Below are 19717 nucleotides of genomic sequence, written 5' to 3'. Positions count from 1 at the left end.
TATTCTGCAGCTTCCTAGAACAAGAAAGGGTTTAGTGCTATCACACCATTTCTAGCAGATCATCTCCCAGTGGTAGTGTGCAATGAAGAAAAAAGGTGCAATGAAGCAAATATCAATTTACTTTAAGAAATTCAAAGTCCATCCACAAATTTGAGTGAAATTCCCTAAGTCAGTCTCACCTAGCTGGTCTTGCTATAAGCACATCTACAATATCAAAACACTTTGTATATGTAAATATGTACATGGGCACATATTAGACAGCAAAAACACTGCCCAAATCCTAATATGAAGTACTACGAAAGGCAAATGAGGGAAACAGCAAAGACATTCATAGAAGAGCACAGACTTCAGAATGGGATATAAAAGTGCTTCTAGAGCACTTGTAACCACAGCTGGTGTTTAAAAAACATTACCTGAATTCAATACCCTGGGAAGCTAGAAAATACTGCATAGAACAGAAATAAAGACAGAAAAGCCAACTGAAATCTGACTTCAGGCCATAAGCACCAGTTATTTGTCCTCCCACCTGAACATCCAAGTTTCAACCAGTACCTACAAAAATGTTAAGCATTCAGTAATATATATGGATATAACCTTTGGGTCCTATCTGTGGACGGATGAATAAAATTATATGCATGCCAGTTTCAGATTAAATGCATTCCAACTGCAACTATCCTTGCCTCTTTTTTTGCTTGATTACACGGATTTATTGAATCCTCCAATGATTTTGACATAGACTCACTCACCCAAGGACTTGCTGCTCTCAGATAAAAGCACAATTAGATTCTCCTCCATTCAGATGAGGTGTGAGTTAAGACAACAGGGAAAAAAAAAGTCTAACAGGTAACCAAACCACTTCTTTTGCTGTCTGTGATAGCCCAGTTTCCCCAGAAAGCATAAGCTGCTTTGTCAGGACCATGCAAACTGTTGTCCATTACCACCCTTCCAGCTTCCCCAGAGGGAGCTGGGAAAACAGCTATTTCTGTACATGCACCTCAGAAGAGTTTACACTTTGATGGCTGTCATAAACACAGCAAATTTCACACAAGCCTGCCTGTGAAGAGCAAAGGTGCCAGCCTGGGCTGTAAAGAGATGGGCACCAACACCAGCGAGCTGTGAGGTGGCCACACATCCCTCCCAGAGCTGGGACCCCACAGCCCAGCCCAGCGAGGGGGAAGAAGGTCTGGGCTCTGCTCCCATGCCACATGCAACTGTCTGTAAGAGAAAAACCACCCTGCTGAAACAATGCTCAAGTGTTCATGCTAGAAGTCACCCAAGTTCATTCCAAATCCTGTCATGGAAGATTTTACCAGAGAACAGTAGCTACAAGCCCTTGCTTTCCTCCCTGGGGCATGTGGCTGTGAGACAATGGACCCCAAGCAGCAACCTCTCACATGGCCCTGGGCAGCTCCTAGGCAGCTCTATTTATTTACTCTCCAAATTCAGACACAGATTTCCATCTTCTGGCCCAGCAGAGGTTTGGAAACTTTGCTTCACGAGGCTCATGGTTGGAAAGTTTAAATTTAGTTATTCTCCCTCAGCAGGAGGTGGATTCTCCTGCCATGAAGCCCACAGCAGTGAACATGCAGGATCTGCCAGACCGTTTCAAAAACACGTCCTCATGGTTGTTCCTGATTTCACCAGTAACATATCAACGTGGGTAGCAAACACAGTTTAACATACACTTATAATTAGGCACAAAATGTGAGAAGCTGGCTTCCAGCTGACATTAATTAGACTGGAATAGTTTACCTACTTTCTTCCTCAGAAAGAAACACAAGCGCAAAAAGGACTTGCCTACACTTAAAAATGTACATTTGGGCTGAATTCAAACCATGGTAAAACCATCTTTGGAGGACTGGAAGGCACTTCCTTGACACCAACCCCGTGCTAGCCCATTTCACAATACAGCTCCTCTGGTTTGGCTCACTATCCCCAGAGCCAAGTTTAGATTTTTGCTTAGGGCCATAGTGTAGCTGAGTCTCCATCCATCTAAAGATGACTCAGGTTAAAGCTCCTAATTGCCACAGAACTCATAAAGCTATAATTTCTTTCTAAAGATTTCCCTTATAAACTCTGCACAAGGGTAAAGTATAAATGAGAAATCTCCACAACTACTGAGAAATCACAGCATTTGTCCAAGCTCAGGGAAAACCAGCCCCCCACTCTGAAATTCTCTTCCCCAATTTCAAGCTTGCTTCTCACAAGGACAGAAGAAAGGCTTTAATATAGCCCATTGAAATAGCATGTCAGCAGAAAAATGTGTGTTTTGCTTAAACAGACTCAACAACTGAGAAGACTGAGAAGCTTCCAGCAACACCCCCTGGCAGCAGAGAAGTCACAATTGGGTGCTCACAGGCAAGATGTGCAAAGTCTCAGAGTGGCCAAGGAACCACTACTGAGGCAGCACATCCCTTATGAGACCAAAACCTAAATTATAATGGCACATCCAAGCCATAACCCTACAGAAAGGAAATTACAGCACACAAGATTTGACTCCTAGCAGAAAATGGCTGCAGAGCAGACAAGCTCCTCAACACAGCCTGTGCATGACAGCCACCAACTGCAGGACTCTGCTGGCTGATCATGAAGTACTTGCTCTGCACCATCCCCTCATTAAAAGCATTAGGGCAGCTGCTATTTGGTGCCACCATCCCTTCAGCCTGTCACCCTCAAGTTCATGGGTATTCATGGTTTGCAGGCAAATTAGACAGAATGGTCTTAGTTTGCACCATTATAGCCCAAGCCTTTTGCAAAGAATCCCTTGTACCATCTCCTGCCATCTTTCCCAACCCAGAGCATCACAGAAAACTTGCTTTTGAAACACAGAACAAAACATTGCATTTATTTTGAGTTCTCCTTCTATGCTGGAGTTTAGCTTGACTTCACAATTCATTATTAAAACCATTCTGCAGCAACATCTGCAGGGAATTATGTAAAGTTATCTCTGTGCACTGCCAAGCCAGACTGAGGTTCACTCTTTCACTCACACCATCTGTAAAAATTAGGCAGTGCTTTACAGCTTGAGTTAACCCTTACAGGTGCCCCTGGCTCTCAGGTACCAAAAACAACTCTAACACTGATGAGGCATGGATGTCTAGACTGAGACTCCCAAGCCCTCATCTCTGATGAGGATTTAAAGGGCGTTTGAGCTTCACAGAGCCACTGTGTCCAGAACAAGTTCAACGTGAGCTTTGCTGCATCACTCCAACTGCCTTAACACTAACCCAAGAACAGAAATTTTTAAGGTAGAAGTGTAATTTTGTCCCCACATATGTTGCTGCTTTGGTTGGCATCTGTCAGCATCCTTAGGCTGCAACAGCCAAGATATCTCCTCATTCACAGAGTCCACCTAGGCTCAAATAACTCCCAGGCATTTCACAAGTTACCAAGAAACAGCCAGTTCCACTTGACAAGCATATAATGCACACTGCAAGATGGTGATTGCAAAATGGATTGGTCACACTGGAGAATGACTAAATGACAAAAATACTTGGACTTTAAATAATCGTGTTCTTGCTCATAATTGCATTCCAAGTCCTCTTCCCGAAAGGCTTTTGGAAAAGCAAAACAATTAAGCAAATGTTAGCCACAACATGCATCATGGGAAACTAGTGGAACCCAGTTAAAGGAGTGTATTTTATGCCAGTTTTGCTCATGTTTGCACGCATCCTTACCCATCCATACTTCAATGGATGTTGCACATCAACAGGAGAACAAGCTATTCCCATTGAAGCCTGTCTGATCATAAGATGCTACAAAACACTTCAAATACATAAAATTGCAGAATCATGCTGAACTTTGGTTTCTAATTCTCTCCTCAACCATTAATTTCTCTGTAGACTTTGACTGTCATTTTATGAGCTTAGCTAAAGTAAACAGGACTGATAGCACCACTGTAAAAGGGCATGACTATTTCTCTAGCATGAGTAGACTACATGTTCTTCTAAACAAATACTTAAGTAACACTCCACCTCTCAAGAGTCTTGAAAAAATCCCACTCAAGCAGCAGTCTGGTACATTTGACACATGGTCTATGGGCTTCAGAGAGCTGTTCATTTTTAAGTCCCTTCGCCTTGGAACTCTCTCAAGAGGATTTTTTGATCCAACAACATAAATTGTCCTACAAAGCAGTACTAGGTGCAATTAGGTCACTTCCAGACCAGTCACAGAGACCTTTTCATGTTGATTACTTTTCAGGCTGATTACTTCCCTTCAGAGATATGATCTACTCATTAAAAACAGCTAAGACAAGGGTGCTGCTGCACAGTTGAAGGCACTTGCTTTTTCCAGCCCTCCAAAGCTCTTGCCACACAGTACATATACATTTGATACACATAAGGCAGTCTCAGTAATTGCCTCTGACAGACCTCTGAATATGTAGAAGCAGATGTATAAAGGCAACAGAAGTAGCTTTTACAAGAGGGATTTTCTGCAGTAAGCTTATTCTCACACTCACTCCTGTGTCTGTGTGCTGTTAGACACTACCATTGTCCATGCTGGCCCTGCTCTCTGCAAAAGGCTTTTTCAGTCCCACACACTTGGAAAAGGCACAAGATTGAAACCACTGAATTCATATGAAGGCCAGTCTCCAATTGCTGAGAGTTTTATTCTTACAATTTATAGAAAAGGCATCTTTGAAATATGGAGATACATGCAAGAGGTCTTTCTAGCACAGAGCTGACTGCAGTTGAGGGTACAGCAATCTGTGAATGACTCACTGCAAGGAAGAGTAAGGCTGTCATTCTAGGATGAATTTTTAAAGCTGCTGAAATATTAAAGGCAGCTTTCACCTCAAAACACACAATGTTTCCCAGCCTGTGTGCGCTGCAGTCTTCACTGCAGCCACCCCTCAACCATGGAGCAATGTCTGTCTTGTTTTAGAGATGAAAGTGGGGCCCAAAAACATGCCCCAGGAAGAAAGATATTTGTGGAAGACATCCTGCTCAAACACAATTAAGATCCACAGCACAGCTTCATAGCCTTTTATGTGCCACATATTTATGGGCCATAGATTAGGATTCCAAATTAACCACGCATTATGATCCTTCCAGCCAGTTCATGTCCTAGAGCTACAGCTGGGAGTGTGGCTCACATGGGAAACCCTAAATCCAACAGCAAGTGTTGCCACCCAAAATGTCTTCGCCTGATTGCTCTAACATTCAAGAGTGAAGGCTGTTGCCTTGCAACTACTGTGTTTGCACTCCAGGTACTAAATCCTGCTTTAGGAACTCAGGAATAAAATACAGCACCCCAAGTTACTGCTTAACACCAAGAGGCTTTTTTATTTGCTGCTGAAATACCCCACAGTGCTGTGATAGGGCAGAGCTGTTGGCTTTTTTTTTCATGTAAGAGAAAAGTGAAAAAAGGATCACACCTGTCCCTTCTTTCCTGGTAGCCTGGCATGGGAATTTGGAGATTCTACATGGGCTAAGAAAGCAGGTCTTCTACCATAGTGGTAAAAAAATTAATGAAGAAATACAAACACAGAAACTCTGCCTTTTTATTCTTTAAAGAGCACTTCTTGTTTAAAGAAGACAGTTAAGATTTAAAAGGTAATAAGCAAACATTTTGCTCCTGGTACCAATAACCCAATACCTGAAGGATATACCTTAGAAACCACACATCTATTCAACAGTAACCACACAGCCACAGGCTACAGTCTGCCCAGCAAGCTACCCTCAGTATTTAAAACTGAGTAACAGTTTTAATATTTAGTGAAGAGAGTACACATTGAAGGAGCATGAGAGGTTGCACACTCCTGTGCCTTGTGTTCAACTGAAAATTTACAGGTGTCCCTACAAAAATGCAATAGAAACCTGACCTTAAGAGTATCACTCTGGAACCCTGACAACCCAACCCTGGAAACACTTTCCTTTCTCTCCTTAGGGAGGGTCTCAAAGCTGAGTTATGTTCTCATCAGAGTACAGGCTGCAGCAGTTTTTGCTTAATTTGTTGATTGAAACAACACTTGAGAGCTTCCTGAGGAGAGGGAGAAGATGAGGAGCAGGCAGGGGGAGGTGGAGACTTCTGGAAGGCTGAAATTTGTTGATATCATTTTTTGGCTATTAACAGGACAGCATTCTGCCTTATGGAGCTAAAAGCTGGAACAAAAGGCCAAGAGCTGAGACCACAGTTTGCTTTCTCCACCAATATTTGATAGTAACTGCCAATGCTTAGGGCTCAGCAGCAGCATAGGGAATTGCAGTCCTTGCACTGCTTCAGGTGTTACTAAGCACAAGGAAAACTGAAGTGAATCCCAGATTTTAGGTGCTATAACATACTCTTCCTGCAGTGACTGGTTGTTAAGGTAACCAGCTGGATTTGCTGCCCTAATCCTTCCAGTCTGTCTTCTTCCTACACTTCTACTGCCAATCTTGTGACATATGTAGACAGAGAATTCTCAGCTGTGCTGCTAGCAAATCCCATTGCTGCTGCTCCTACAGCTGGCTGGCATGGAGAGCCCACTGCATGGGAATTAACATGGTAGTTAATGATTCTTCCTGGGCCCAAACCAGCTGACTAGGTGTGTACATAAGTGTTTGATACAGAGTCCCAAAGTGCATCACAGATTCTGGCTGAAATATCTGGCTTGTTTGAGTTAGTTTCACATCACATTATATGCATAAACACACATGTATCTATGTGGAAATTCACAGCCTGACCTCTGCTCTCAAACACACATTATCCTTGTCTTCTGTTGGGATTGGAATTGTGTTTCCCTAGTACTTTTGGAAAAAAACAGAAGTGATCAGAACATGGGAAAAGTTCATGGGAAAGAGAAAACTGGATAATATACAACTCAGCTCTAATACTTTATGAGTTACATCACTAGCAGAGACGATGGATATTCCGAGTATTAGACAACTAGGAAATACCACAGTACTGTATTTATTCAAATCTTATAAGCTAGTAGTCAACAGGCCTTCCAGAGGTGCACATTTGGCAAAATACTGATATATTTATCTCTCATTAGAGTGACACACACTTCTGGCGTCTATGTGCACAGGGAGTTGTTCAAGTGCAGCACACAGTTTATCTTTGTGTTCTGATAATACAAACTGATAGCTACAGAGTCCAAGTGCTATATCTGCAGCTATTTGCTAGGATCCAATTGTTACCTAGGGGCTTCCCCTCCCTGTTTAAAAAATGGCCTCAGATTTGTGTATTGACACAGCTGGAACACAGCAATCTGCCAAACACGTTTTCTAGAATTGGCACGTACATCCATAAAGCCATCACATAATCCAGTACAAATTACACATTGTGTTCTTAAAGCAAGGGAATCAACACACTACCTACATTAACAGATAGGGAAAAGTCTTTGACATTGCCTGTAAATCCCAGATCAAGTCCCACCACATTCCACTTCACCAGTTCTTTTAAACTGTGAAGTACTCCAGTCTCCCCAAGACACGAGAAGATGAAAGCATCATTTGCTAAGCCTGCTCATGTCCAGCTCCAAAACACACACAGCCAACATGCCCAGGGGGTGGCCAGCATCCCCAGACCCCTCACTTTAGGGGATCTACAGAGTAATAAAGTCAGCCAGTTTTACAGGTGAGTCAGCAGCCAAGAAGCTGGAAAAAAATATTTTCCAAGGCTCAAACATCCTAATACCTTCTAAAAATAAAATTTAAATAATCTTTTCCTTCCTGCTTTTCTTTCAAGAACACCTAATGGTGAAACTGTCTGTGCAATGTCAGCTGCATTCCACATAGTCCAACATGTCCGTGTATGTCGAACCTGCAATACCAACTCAGTCGTTACAGAAAATACCTGGTTACTGATCACAGATCTTCCTTTTTTTTTTCTATCTGATCCATTTGGACACCAAATTTCCTGTCTGACCTCAAGTTCTGGTCATACTATACATCTATTTTCACCTTCTTTTGAATTCTTTTCTCTTAAGAAGTGAAAGATTTACACTGATCCTTTGAAGATGAAGTCTTTGTGATTTCAGTAACCACAAGGCAAGGTAAGATTGTGGAGATCACACAGACTGAATAGCCAGTACAAAAAGTTCTGCATTAAGCCTCTAGGGGTAACAAGTGGTACTGGAGGGTCTCTTTCTTCTTTGCCTTTCCCTAAAGTTTTGTTTACTTCAGATGGTCCCAGAAGTTGAGCAGTGATGATACTGCCTGCTGCTAACATTTTCCAGTACAACCTTCCTGATCATGGGAAGTTCCTGGGCTACCTTCCTTCCTCCATGTTCAATTACAGCCCAGAACCATTAATTTTCTCCTCCAAAAGGACTTCTGTCCTAGATTTCCTTTCGTATTGCTATTGTTACGAAGATGCTGCTCAAGTAGGCAAGTTAAGCAAAAAATCCATCTGCCACCCTCCTTAAAGCCTGTCCCCCATCTCATCTCCAGCAGCCCATCATTTAAAGGTTGAAATCTATAGACATGAGGCTTTAAGGAACCTGCCAAATTGATGTTGTTGTCACCATGTTTATATAAATCAGTAATTTACAAAGGCTCCCAATCAAGTGGGTTTGGCTGGGATGCAGAGAGAGGAGGACTGTAGCAGAGAGGGCAAAATAAACAGAAATCTGGTGGGCAAACCCAACCCATGGCAGAAAAATAATCCACTGCCTTCAGAAAGGCTACGCCAGCATAGTCAGTGCCTGCAGCAAATGTTCCAGAGCCACGAACAAGAGATTCCAGTAAAGGCATGCAAACAGATGGCTTTCCACCCCACGGGGCACTGGAAGCCAAGGGAGACTCTATTAGTCATGACCAGTTGTGGGGTTGTATTTTCTGTGGTCAGCCAACGGGGTGCAACCATCAAGCTCACAAGTAATTTCCTTTACATTCACAGGACTTAATCTTAAAGAAAACACATTTTGTGTCCAAGCTTTCTCTAGGAAAACATGAATAAGCTTTCAAACGGGCCTCACAGTAATCTTGTCCAAAGATTACAAATTACTTCCTAGTGGTTTAAAAAGTTACAGACCCCTAACCCCAGCTGATAGGAAATGGCCTTCATAGGCAGCAAAGAATGGCCAATATTTACTTCCCATACAGAGTGACAAAAGTTGCTCTTGTTTAAATTTCTTATTCTGAAGTCTGTAGAGAGTGTGGTGTCAGTTGGGACATTACTGGGAATTCCTCATAATCACACAGAATCAGAATAAAGAGTCTGAGAACTAAGAAGAAAACCTAGCAGAGTACAAAACAGCACTGCAGGTGCTAGAGTCAAGATCATACAGGAATTCCTTATTTAATTTAAAAACACATTTTCTGCCTCTGAGGCAAGCTTTGGTTATGTCAGGACAGAACAGAGCAATGCTACACAAGAGCTTGAAGCAATGAACAAAGGCTATGGAATATCCAGCAGAAATCTGAGGATAAAGCAATCAAACAGTAATATTAGTTCAATCTGAAGCCCAGCTGAGTCACCAGATTAAAAGTGCTGGCTTTTACAAATAGCTTTTGTGGGATCCTTCTGAACCACAACACTCCTGCTAAAGGAGCGGAGACACCTCGGTTTGCTGTGCAGCACTCAGATAACCATCTCACAAATGACCATTTCCACGTCCTGGCTGTTCCTAGAAGCTCTGCTGTCCAAATACAGCTTCTGTCCAGCTCTATTTATTAGCTAGATCTGGCAAGATGGTAGCCCAGATGTTGTGTTATCACAAACACTGATGTAAGCCACGTCCAGCACTCTGCTCTCTCTCTGACACTGCTCATTGCCTTCCTCCTGAGCTCCATTCACGGTTTCTGCAGTGACCCCGGGAGCTGAGCCTCAAAGAGCTGCCTGCACACGGCTGCAGGAAATGACAGCTTCGGAAATGAGCACCAGAGTGATGAATAGCTGGCAACAAGAGCAGCCAGGGCGTTAGTGCGCTGCCAATTCATAACCTACATTGTGCTCAGCAGGGACATACATGGGCAGGAGTATCACTGACACGTCCCAGAAGAGATTACAAACCCAACGCATTGTGTTCTGAAGGGTTCTCTAATATTTAGAAACTCAGATTTGTTACTATATTTTGTTCAGTGCGAAGCTGAACTAGTCCCATTTGGAGCAGATTATGGAAAACTGGAAAAAATGGAAAAAGGAGAAAAAGATTTGCCTTTTATCTTCATTCATCGTGAAGTCCCAGACAATGAGTAGATTCTGTGCAGGTGAAACAGAAAGAGGTATTGATCTTTAAGGAAGGGGGAACTGAGATCATCCATGCAGACTTTAAAAACACAACCAGGAATAACTGTGTCCATCAGCTCCAACAAAAAGGTGCATCAGCAGTGCATAAGAAAAGAAGGTAAATATAGCAAAGTTACTGAGGCAAAAAGTTCAGGTAAGGCAGCTTCCCCCCAGCTCAAAAACACTCCTATATTGCAGAAAATACTCTCCATACAGCCAAGTGACTAAGCATTAATTTCTACTCATTCTGGCTTAGCCTCTGGATACAAAGGGTACAGCGTTGGCTCAAGCTCCTTTGCAGGATTTTTTTTCACCACATGGCAGAAAGCACATAATTTCCTGTAGCTTCCTTGGTTGTCTCACCTTGGATCTTGACTTTAAAGACTGACCTTGAGGCTTTGGTTGCTCCTTACAGACTGGAAAGGCAGGCTAGACTCAGAGCAGAGAATCACTGTCCCAAGAAACCAGAAACACCTCACTGAGTTAGTCTTGCACTACAACATCAACAGCAATGTTTCTATTAACACCCTCCTGATGGAAAAAGGCCACGCTGTGGCAGCTTCAGATGCTGGTCTGCCTCCAGGAAGGTACAGTTAAGTGCACAATAAGTCAAAGTCCCAGTACATAAATATTTTCATTTTCTGACTCTCCTTTCTGTCTCCTGAAGCTTAAACAAAGCCAGAGCAGGCGCTAAGCACAGATTTGCTGGCAACAATCAGGGAAGTTGATCTTTTGATGCTAAATAAAGGTTAGCAAGGCAAATTAATGACGTGAGATACAGAAGAGCTGTCAATCTCCATACATTTCACGGATCTGAGAAAAGACAAATAGATCATTGTGAGGCTTATTCCTTTCCATTAGGAATAAATCAACCATGAAACAAGGGCAAGAGTAATGCTGTCCTTGGGCAAAAAGCTGAGATTTGCAGACCCTTCATTACAAACACACATGCATTACACAATACAGCACCATTTAAACAAAATAAGCAGCACAGTAAGGGATTACCTAAACCTGCTAGACAGATGATATAGAGGCACAGTGTTTATCTTTTCAACAGGGAGTCACTTAAGCTTACCCTGTGAGTGAATGCTAGATTAAACCCTTCCCTCTCCCCAGCACAAGGCTACCAAAAGAGGAAATGCTGGACTGCCTGTAACTACACCTGGCCGGAGCCTGCTGCAAGCGCTAAACTTTGATGTATCTCCTGCTATTCCCCAATTGCTCTGAAAATCTTCAACAGAAAACCTTCATTTCAGGCATTTTGCAATCTTGCACTTTTCAGGATCTCACTCTTGGCAGACTGATGGCTTTTTTAGGGGTCCTTTTGAGGATTTTAAAAAAATTTTCTTTCCCCTTCTCTCAAAGCACATTGATTTCCCCTTCTTGCTTTAGGAAAGGTCAGTGATGGAGCACAGAGGCTGCACATTCACTGCAAACTGAGAAAGAGGATGGTCCTGCAGCTGGGGAGCTGGCCCAGCTTTGGGGAGCTCTCCATAAGAGAGCTGAGAACCAGACCAGTTCTTTACGTGGGAGGAGTTTTTCCCTCCCCAGTTTCCAAGTCTTAGTTACTTCCCTTCCCCTCCTCCATCCCCCAGATCTGAACAGCATTTCCTTTGTCTGTTCCCCATGTAGACTTCCATTCTCTGGAGACGGGGCCTAAATGTCTAGCACAACAGGACCCTGATCTCAGCTGGCCCTTAGGCACTGCCATAAAAAACAAACAGATCACAGAAGCATGGCTCTTGCATTGTAAAACAGCCCGGATAGCAAATAAGTCTTTGGATAGGTCTGTTAGCTGACATACTAATTACACTGTTGGAATGCTATGCTTTCACAAAAGCTTGTATGGTCTGAAAGTTTATTCCAAAACATCCCCTTTAGTGATTATGAGTGCATTTGGAAAGGCAGCTGGAGCTCACTACAATGCTAACAAAGTACATGCAACACTGTACCTCCAGCAACACCAAGGAGGTTTCTTGCACACTTTAGGATGACTAATGAATTGAAGTTTCCTTGGCATGCTTCCCTCCTCACACATGTGGGCAAGGACTACAGAGTGGAAAGAACCCAACCTGGGGAGAAGCAAAGGGCAGACTCTTGTAGCCCTTAAATCCCTACTGGGGAAGAGGTTTTCCCATTGCATTTCAGGGATGTCTACCCCCTCCCTTGTTTGCATGGGCTGTTTGACACACACACCCCTGAAATTCTCGGAGTGCAGCTCAGCAATACATTGTGCCATGCAGCTTGCAGAAGGCCAAGGCCACACATTTTTGGGAAGGACAATCATCACTTCCACTTATGCACAGATTCCTAACACAACACATGAATTTCTTTGTCAATATTCTGGCTAGCAACTGACACCACATGAAGGTTCCACATCCTCCTGATGTTCCTCCCTCCCATGTTAAGTTATAGCACAGCTCTCCTGCTCACAAGCCCTTTTCATGGAGATCCTGCTTTCTCTGGCTGAGCCATTTGTCATTGATTGCTAATCCAAGTCAGTGAGTGGGGTTGCCCAGTACCAACACCTGCAGCCTTCCAACTGCCCTGCTAATAATCAGGTTAATCCAGATGCCAAACAATAACAGGAACTGTTTTAACAAAATTTGGAAGTCAAGCTTTACATTGTCCTAACATTAAAATTTAACTCTCTGTTACAGAAGTGGTTAGATTTGTTGGTCACCAACCAGCACATACCACCTCAATGCTAAGATATGCATCTACTTGCTTGGCCACACATAAGCTGAAGGAAAATGAAAACTCAAAGGAGATTCAATGTCTGGTCTTCAGAATATTTCTGGCCTTTAGCTTCTGAGAAGCATCATTAGGGCAGACCAATGATTTTCCTATATTTATTTAAAAAAAACAAACAACCATGCAGAAGTGTGAGCAAAATGTGACTTCAGATCATTGTTTCTGTGTCTGTAGCTGTAGCATTTAAAATGAGATCAATCAAAGCAAATGAGATGCCTGTCTTTAGCCAGAGGTCTCCGGAGCATGGCATTTCATTCAGATATTGCAAAGGACTTGCAAAAGAGATGAGGTATTGATTAAAAAGAAAAGCGGCTGATGCAGCCCCTGCTCGCTCAGGCAAGCTGTTAAGTTTGAAGAAAAGGAACAAAATGAACTTTGGTTTGACTCCTCTGTGCCTGAAATTACTCTGCGACGACGATTCCCTGCTGCCAACACACACTCAGGCTCTGAGAGCAGGAACGGCGGTGGCCAAGCCAAACACACACGTGGCTGGAGAGCCTCAGAGCAGATTAGACAGCTCTTCTTTGTACCAATACATGAAACACATCTGGGGCACCCTGGCCATGTCAAGGGCACATTCCTTGGCTGAGCTGATGCTCTCTGAGCACCGCTGCAGGCACCAATGAGGCTCATCTCTGGAGCACTGATGCAGCACTTCCAGCAGCTCCCCAGGATGGCAGATGGACATCCCTGGGAATGAGACTTGTGAAACAGCCCTGAACCATTGATATTCTCACCCAGATTGTCTGAATCCCAGTGTAGGAAACATGCCAAAAGCATCCTTTCTCTGAATCACAACGAAATGCTCAGTAAGAGGCTGGATTTACAGAAAGCCAGCCGCAAGCAAACACAGTCCTTGATCACAGTGTCCTGAGAAGTCTACTCAGATTAACAGATAAAACTTTATGTGCAAGTCCAGTTCCCACCTCAAAGTGCAATACTTCAGTCAGTTGGGCATCTGGAATCAAGCTGTTGCCACTCCAGACACAGTAACTCTCCAGAGGGGTTGGTTCTCTAGAGGCACAGGGCTGCAAACAGCCCATTTCTCAAGGGGGATCTTTTGGTGGTTTTCAATTTCTTTTAAAATGTGTTGTTGGGGTTTTTTTTTAAGGGAACAGAAATATTATAAATTGTTATTATAGTGATGATGTCATCCAATAAGAAAATAAAAAGATATACAATATGGAGTTCCCTTATTATCCATTTCCTGAAATATCAGAATGTTTTTAGTCACTTTATACTGGCCCATGAAGAAGGCAGGAAAATTAACACTGGGTCAGAGTTTAATGGCCAAACCCAAATGAAATGTAACAGGCCTTTGAGTTTATACACCATAGCTTTTTCATGGATTTAGCAGTAAAAACTTTCAACTGTATACCATGAATGTTCAGTTTACCATTAGTAATAAAAGTTACATCACTGCTCATGTAAATCAGAAGTAATTTGATGGGGCATCAGAAGATTTAAGAGGAACACAGACATCTCTACCAGCAGGGAGCTCTTGTCCAAGCAGCACAGCCTGACTCCAGCACCTTCCAGTCCTCCCTGTGCTACTCTTGCCAGAATGTTCACACTTTGCAATGGTTTCAAGTTTCCAAATCAGGACCTTTGCTGGATTTTCAATTTTTATACCTCCCCATGCCAGCAGGAGGAAAAAAAAAAAAAAGATTCTGAAGAATTTTAGTTTTTCCAGACTGCATACCAGGTTTAATTCTTTATTCTCTGTTACTATTGTCTATAAGCTCACTTGACAATTTTCAACTTTTCAGATTTACAGCCATTCCTAGCAAAGTATTTCATCCACAAATAAACGCAGCCATCCTTTTTCTGAAGGCAAGAGAAAATATATAGAAAGCACACAGATGTTTGGCAAGTACATCAAAGCTAGGCTAGTCAGTACAAAAATCCTCCCCAAAAGCCTTGACGTTCTCAGTGCTTTAACAATACAATCAAATTTTAAATATGAACAGAGGGGGATTCCAAACGGGTACATACCACCTACAATAATAAATTAATTGGAAGTGCACAGAAACTTGGACTACAGAGAGCTGTATACTAAATTAGATGTGCCACTTCATTCTGTGAGACCAGGCACACTGGATCTGAATAAATCTTTGTTTTTCACATTAATATGAAATTAGATGAGGTTGGCCAGCGATATCAACTCCTGGCCAGTAGGTATCAACTTACTGTCTTTGGCAAAGTCCTGCTCCTGTGTTCTCTGCACAGCTGGAGAAGATGGTACTTGGCTCCCTGAGCCTGCTGTCCCAAGTACAGTCACTTTAGACACTCCTGGATCTTTGGCAAACAGAGAGCACTTCACCCTCCAACAACATTTCATAACTTCAGCATGTAATACCTTTTCCAAGGGAGGACAGATGTGCAGGAGTAGTTTCAGTCTTCCAAGAAGTTTTCCATCAGGATCTTAATTTTTCTTTGGCTGTGCAGTCCAAGAGCATAACCACAGCCCCTGCAAGGCTGAAGACAGGAGGCTGCAGCCTGAGCAGAGCCTGCTGCCAGCACACCATCCAGCTGCCCATCTGCTCCTCAGGGCTGGAGCTGCAGCTGTGGGGAGCCCTGTTAGCACACAGCTACTCCACTTTTCTGGAGAATTTTGAACAGGGCATTGTGCAAGAATAGCTTGAGCCCAGCTTGTCCTACAAGGGAAATTTCAGCCAGAAGCCATTATGCCAAACATTCAGGTTTTTTAAGGGATAGAGAGGTATCATACAGAATGGGTGGGGGAGAAAGACTATTTTCTTTTCAGAATACCACATATCCCAGTTACAGTAAAGAAACCAGCAATAATACCTATCTGCATTCACAGGTTTAGTTTTAGGTTGTTTTGTTGGTTTGGGTTTTTTTGTTTGGTTTTTTTTTTTTTTAATTATGCAATCTTTGAAGAGGAGAAGGATAAAGACAAACCTTCTGAGCTCAAAATATTTCACTCTTGGCATGCCAAAGCCAGCAGTAGAAATGCCTGGATCTTCCACAGTGGCTTGGATATGTGTCACAGTAAAAGAAGCCACTTCACAGTGAGCTGTCCTTGAGGGAACACACTCCAGATCATTCAGCTTCAGGGAGAAGGGGCTACTTCACTACAGAGAGCCCCAGCCTCTGTGTGTGTACATGTACTGCCCCTACCCAAACAGCCAGCAGGCTGTTCAGTCGGCCTTGGGGACTGAGGCCACAAAGAAATTGTCATATTCCACAGAAAGGCATCAAATCCATTATTATATTCAACATGGATCACTATGGGCTAAAATAGCAGAAACCCTGCAAAAAAGTGGAAGGGAGAAGAAACTGATGGGGAAGAAGATGGTTGCACCCCCAAAATAACAGTGAAAAGTCACTGGTTTCAGTAGGAGTTGGAGGTTGAAAGCTGAAGGACAGCCACAAGTAAACTTTGCAGATGCTGCATCTACCTTAGGAAATGTTATTTGTTTTCGTAAATTACTATGAGGACACATCAGTTTTGCTTACTATCCTTTTTTTTTGGCCAGGAAACCTTGATGCTGCCACCACATGATTAAGAAGTCACTCAAATTCAGCAGAAACCCAACACTCCAGTGTCTTTGGCTGCAGTCACTCTACAAAGAGCAGTTGGGATCTTGTGACATCTGACAGTTTTCCTCTCCTCCAAGACTGACATTAACCAAAAGTCTCCTATTCAAAACAAAATGCTAGACAGAGCACAACCCACATTCCTATTTTGGGAAAGTCTGGATTGGAAACGTAATTTCTCATCTTGAACCCATGTGTAGCTGTTTGAGTGTAGTTCAGGAGCCATATGACATTTACAGTTTATTCCTTTGAATACTATAGAAAGCTAATAAAAGAGTGAGAATCATCAGCAGAATGTACTACAAAATGCAACACAGAATAAACTGGAGCAAACACTGATCATTTCATACCAATGCTGCCCACCAAGGACCTTCTGCAGCACAGAAGATATACAGTTTTGGGAAACAGCAACTTCATGACAAGCTGAGAGTGAAAAATACAGGTTTTTGAAGGGAGGCTGGGTATTCTGCTCCCAACCTCATCCCAAGCCTGCTCCTCATTTTCATAAGGAACTGTACTTGGATTTTCCAGAGTGGCTGCCACCTAATCAGAAACTGGTCTTGAGCAGAAACAGCAAGGCTACACTGCTGCCAGCTCTTCAGCCCCTGCCTGGTCACGCTGTAAAGTCCTCTGCCTCTGAAATCCATTCTACCAGCCTTCAAATGGTAATTTCTGAACACTTCTAGGCAAAATTCCACCAGCAAAACACTATTGCTTTGAAACAGAAGAGGACAGCCAAAAATCCAAACAGAAATTGAAAGCACCTGCTGAAGAGACTCCACTAGTATCTCCACAGTCCTTGACTAGTCAACACCTTACATTTTTATTTTTAAAACCTACTTCCGCCATGGTTTTTGGACCCTTTAAACCAACATCATCAAATTCCACTACGGATTTAGACTTCACAATGTGACTTCACTTCTCCAAGCACAGAGCAAGAGTCTTGTGAGAAGGCTTCGCTTCTGCCAGCATCCACTTCCAAGTTCTCCAGCCCTGGACAGCAGAGAATCCAAACAAACCAGGATAGCTGCGTAACAGCGCTCAGCCTCCCACGCGCCCCGGGGCCTCCTGCTACTGATGAGTTCTGTGAGCTCCCAAACAGAGCTGGGCCCAGCTGCCTGCCTGCTGGTTGTGAACTGCACGGCCTGGGCCACCACGGGCGTGCCCATGCCATGTTCTGTCCTGTGCATGGGACAGGAGGCACGGCTCAGTCATTTCAGGGAAGGTTATGAAGCTGTATGAACACCCAACTAAACAAAACCCTGATATGGTCCATCCTGAGAGATGGAGAGGTGCACACGAATATCATCCCCAGCTGGGCACCCAGTTACAAGAACTAGAATGATCATGGAGCACTTATTGACTTGAACAAAGCTGATATCCAGACCAACTTACTGGCAAAACTGTAAAAAGTCCAGTCAATCACTTAATCACTGTCTCAGTGCTGGCATTCCTGAACGGAAAGCAGCAAAAGAGCAGAGAAAGGTGGATGGAAAACATGACCAGCAATGCAACTCATTTTCCTCCTCCATACTAAAAGTCAACACAGACAGCAGAGAGCACAAGAAGGAAAAATTAAGGAACAGAGAAGACGGCATGACAGAAGGATACATCTGAGTAGCAGACATCAGGAAAGAGAGAAGTTGATTTAAACTATCCTTTGCATTTCAGGCCACACAGCACCTCCCACAGCTAATGCACCTGGACCACTTTCAAGGATGCTGGCCACACACTGCTCACATAAACTTCATGGGATTAACACTACAGCCTGTGGGATGAATCATTCATATATCTTTCTTTTTTTATCCCACATTAAAATCTCAAAAGGAAGAAAACAGTGGCTTGCTCATAACAGATTTTCTCTCTCTACTCTCCAAAAACATGCAAAGGGCTTGTTACCAATTGGATATGCTGGGGCTACAGATACATTCCAAAGGAGTATGTAGCACCAAAATAAAAGCTCCTGAGTTACTTTACGTCGTTAGCTGTACTGTCTTCTGCTGTTCTATAGCTATTTGTTGCATTACAAATAAAAGCTGTCTATCTCCAGTGTGAGCTGGCCATTGGTGAGCATTCAGGGGACCTTGCCTTACTGGGTCACTTTCTCCCAGAAAGGAGGATTTTTCAGCTTCAGAAATCAAAGATAAGTAGTTCTGACCTCAATTACAGCTTCAGTTGAACAGTTGTGACTAAAGTTGTGAAATTTGCTTTCTGAAGTGATGGTGTTTTTACCAATCTAGGTTCAGGCTTCACTACAGCAACTGAGGCTCCTTCCTGCCAACTCAAAAGAAAAACACGAAGCACCAATGGATGGTTTGACTCCAGAGCTCTACTTTTTAAGTGCAATTCCAGTCCATCCACCAAGACCTGATGATGGCACAGCTTTACAGCTACAGAAAAATGCCTCAGCATCACATTGTCAAGGCTAAAGTAAAACTTCAGTCCCAAAGAAACACAGTGCTTTGATTTCCTTAAACTGAGGAACACGCTGCGTTACATTTCCCTAGATTAGAATGCGCTCCTGACAGAAGAAATTAGAGAAGGATTGAGCTTGCACAAAAAAGCATTAATCACATTAGGTTCTTGACAGAAGGTATAGGAGATCAGTGAAAAGGAACTAGAGACACAGCAGAATAAATGATACCCAGGAAGGAAGTCACTAATCTCCACCTGCCCACAGTTATCCTCCTTTCAGATCTTCCCCCCACATGCACATTTAAACTTCCACCAAATTTACCTGGGGCCACTCAAGTGGTCCATTCAGGAGTCTGCCCAAATAAGAGGCAAAGAGGAAATAGAGGAAGGATTATAAGATTTGAGAATATGGAGAAGAATTAGTAGGTTTGGCAGGTTTCAGCTGTAGCAGATGGTTTTCCTGATGTACCACGGACCGGCACTGTTTGTCTGCAGAAGCCAGAGTAGCTCATCTGGCAGCCTGCAGCCATTGCTGAGGCACAGGTGAGTTTGGCCCAGTCACTATTTCAATTCCTGTCACTGCAGTGCCTCCAAGACACACTTGCCAAAGGCAAGTGCATGCACAAGCACTCAGCCTCTGCCACATCTACACAGAATTGGTGGAAAAAAGGCTCTTGGACAACTCAAGTGCACCATGCAAGGAGGTGGCTACACTGGCATTTGTCACAGCATTACAAAGGGTGGCTCCATCTCATCTGTAATGGAAGTTTCTCTGAAACCACCAGCATTTTCCCTCAAATGTCTCTACACAACAATTCCCGGTATCCAG

At 43.2% G+C, this 19717-nt stretch overlaps 1 protein-coding gene across 2 annotated transcripts in view; it reads right to left on the bottom strand.

The window, feature by feature from the left end:
* Nucleotides 1-19717, bottom strand: part of SH3PXD2A (SH3 and PX domains 2A) — a 230729-nt gene that overhangs the window by 26792 nt on the left and 184220 nt on the right. The gene's annotated exons all lie outside the window — the stretch shown is intronic.

The sequence above is a fragment of the Ammospiza nelsoni genome, chromosome 8 (genome assembly GCF_027579445.1).
Source record: "Ammospiza nelsoni isolate bAmmNel1 chromosome 8, bAmmNel1.pri, whole genome shotgun sequence".
In the NCBI taxonomy this organism is placed as follows: domain Eukaryota; kingdom Metazoa; phylum Chordata; class Aves; order Passeriformes; family Passerellidae; genus Ammospiza; species Ammospiza nelsoni.
This window is presented reverse-complemented; position numbering and strand designations above follow the sequence as displayed.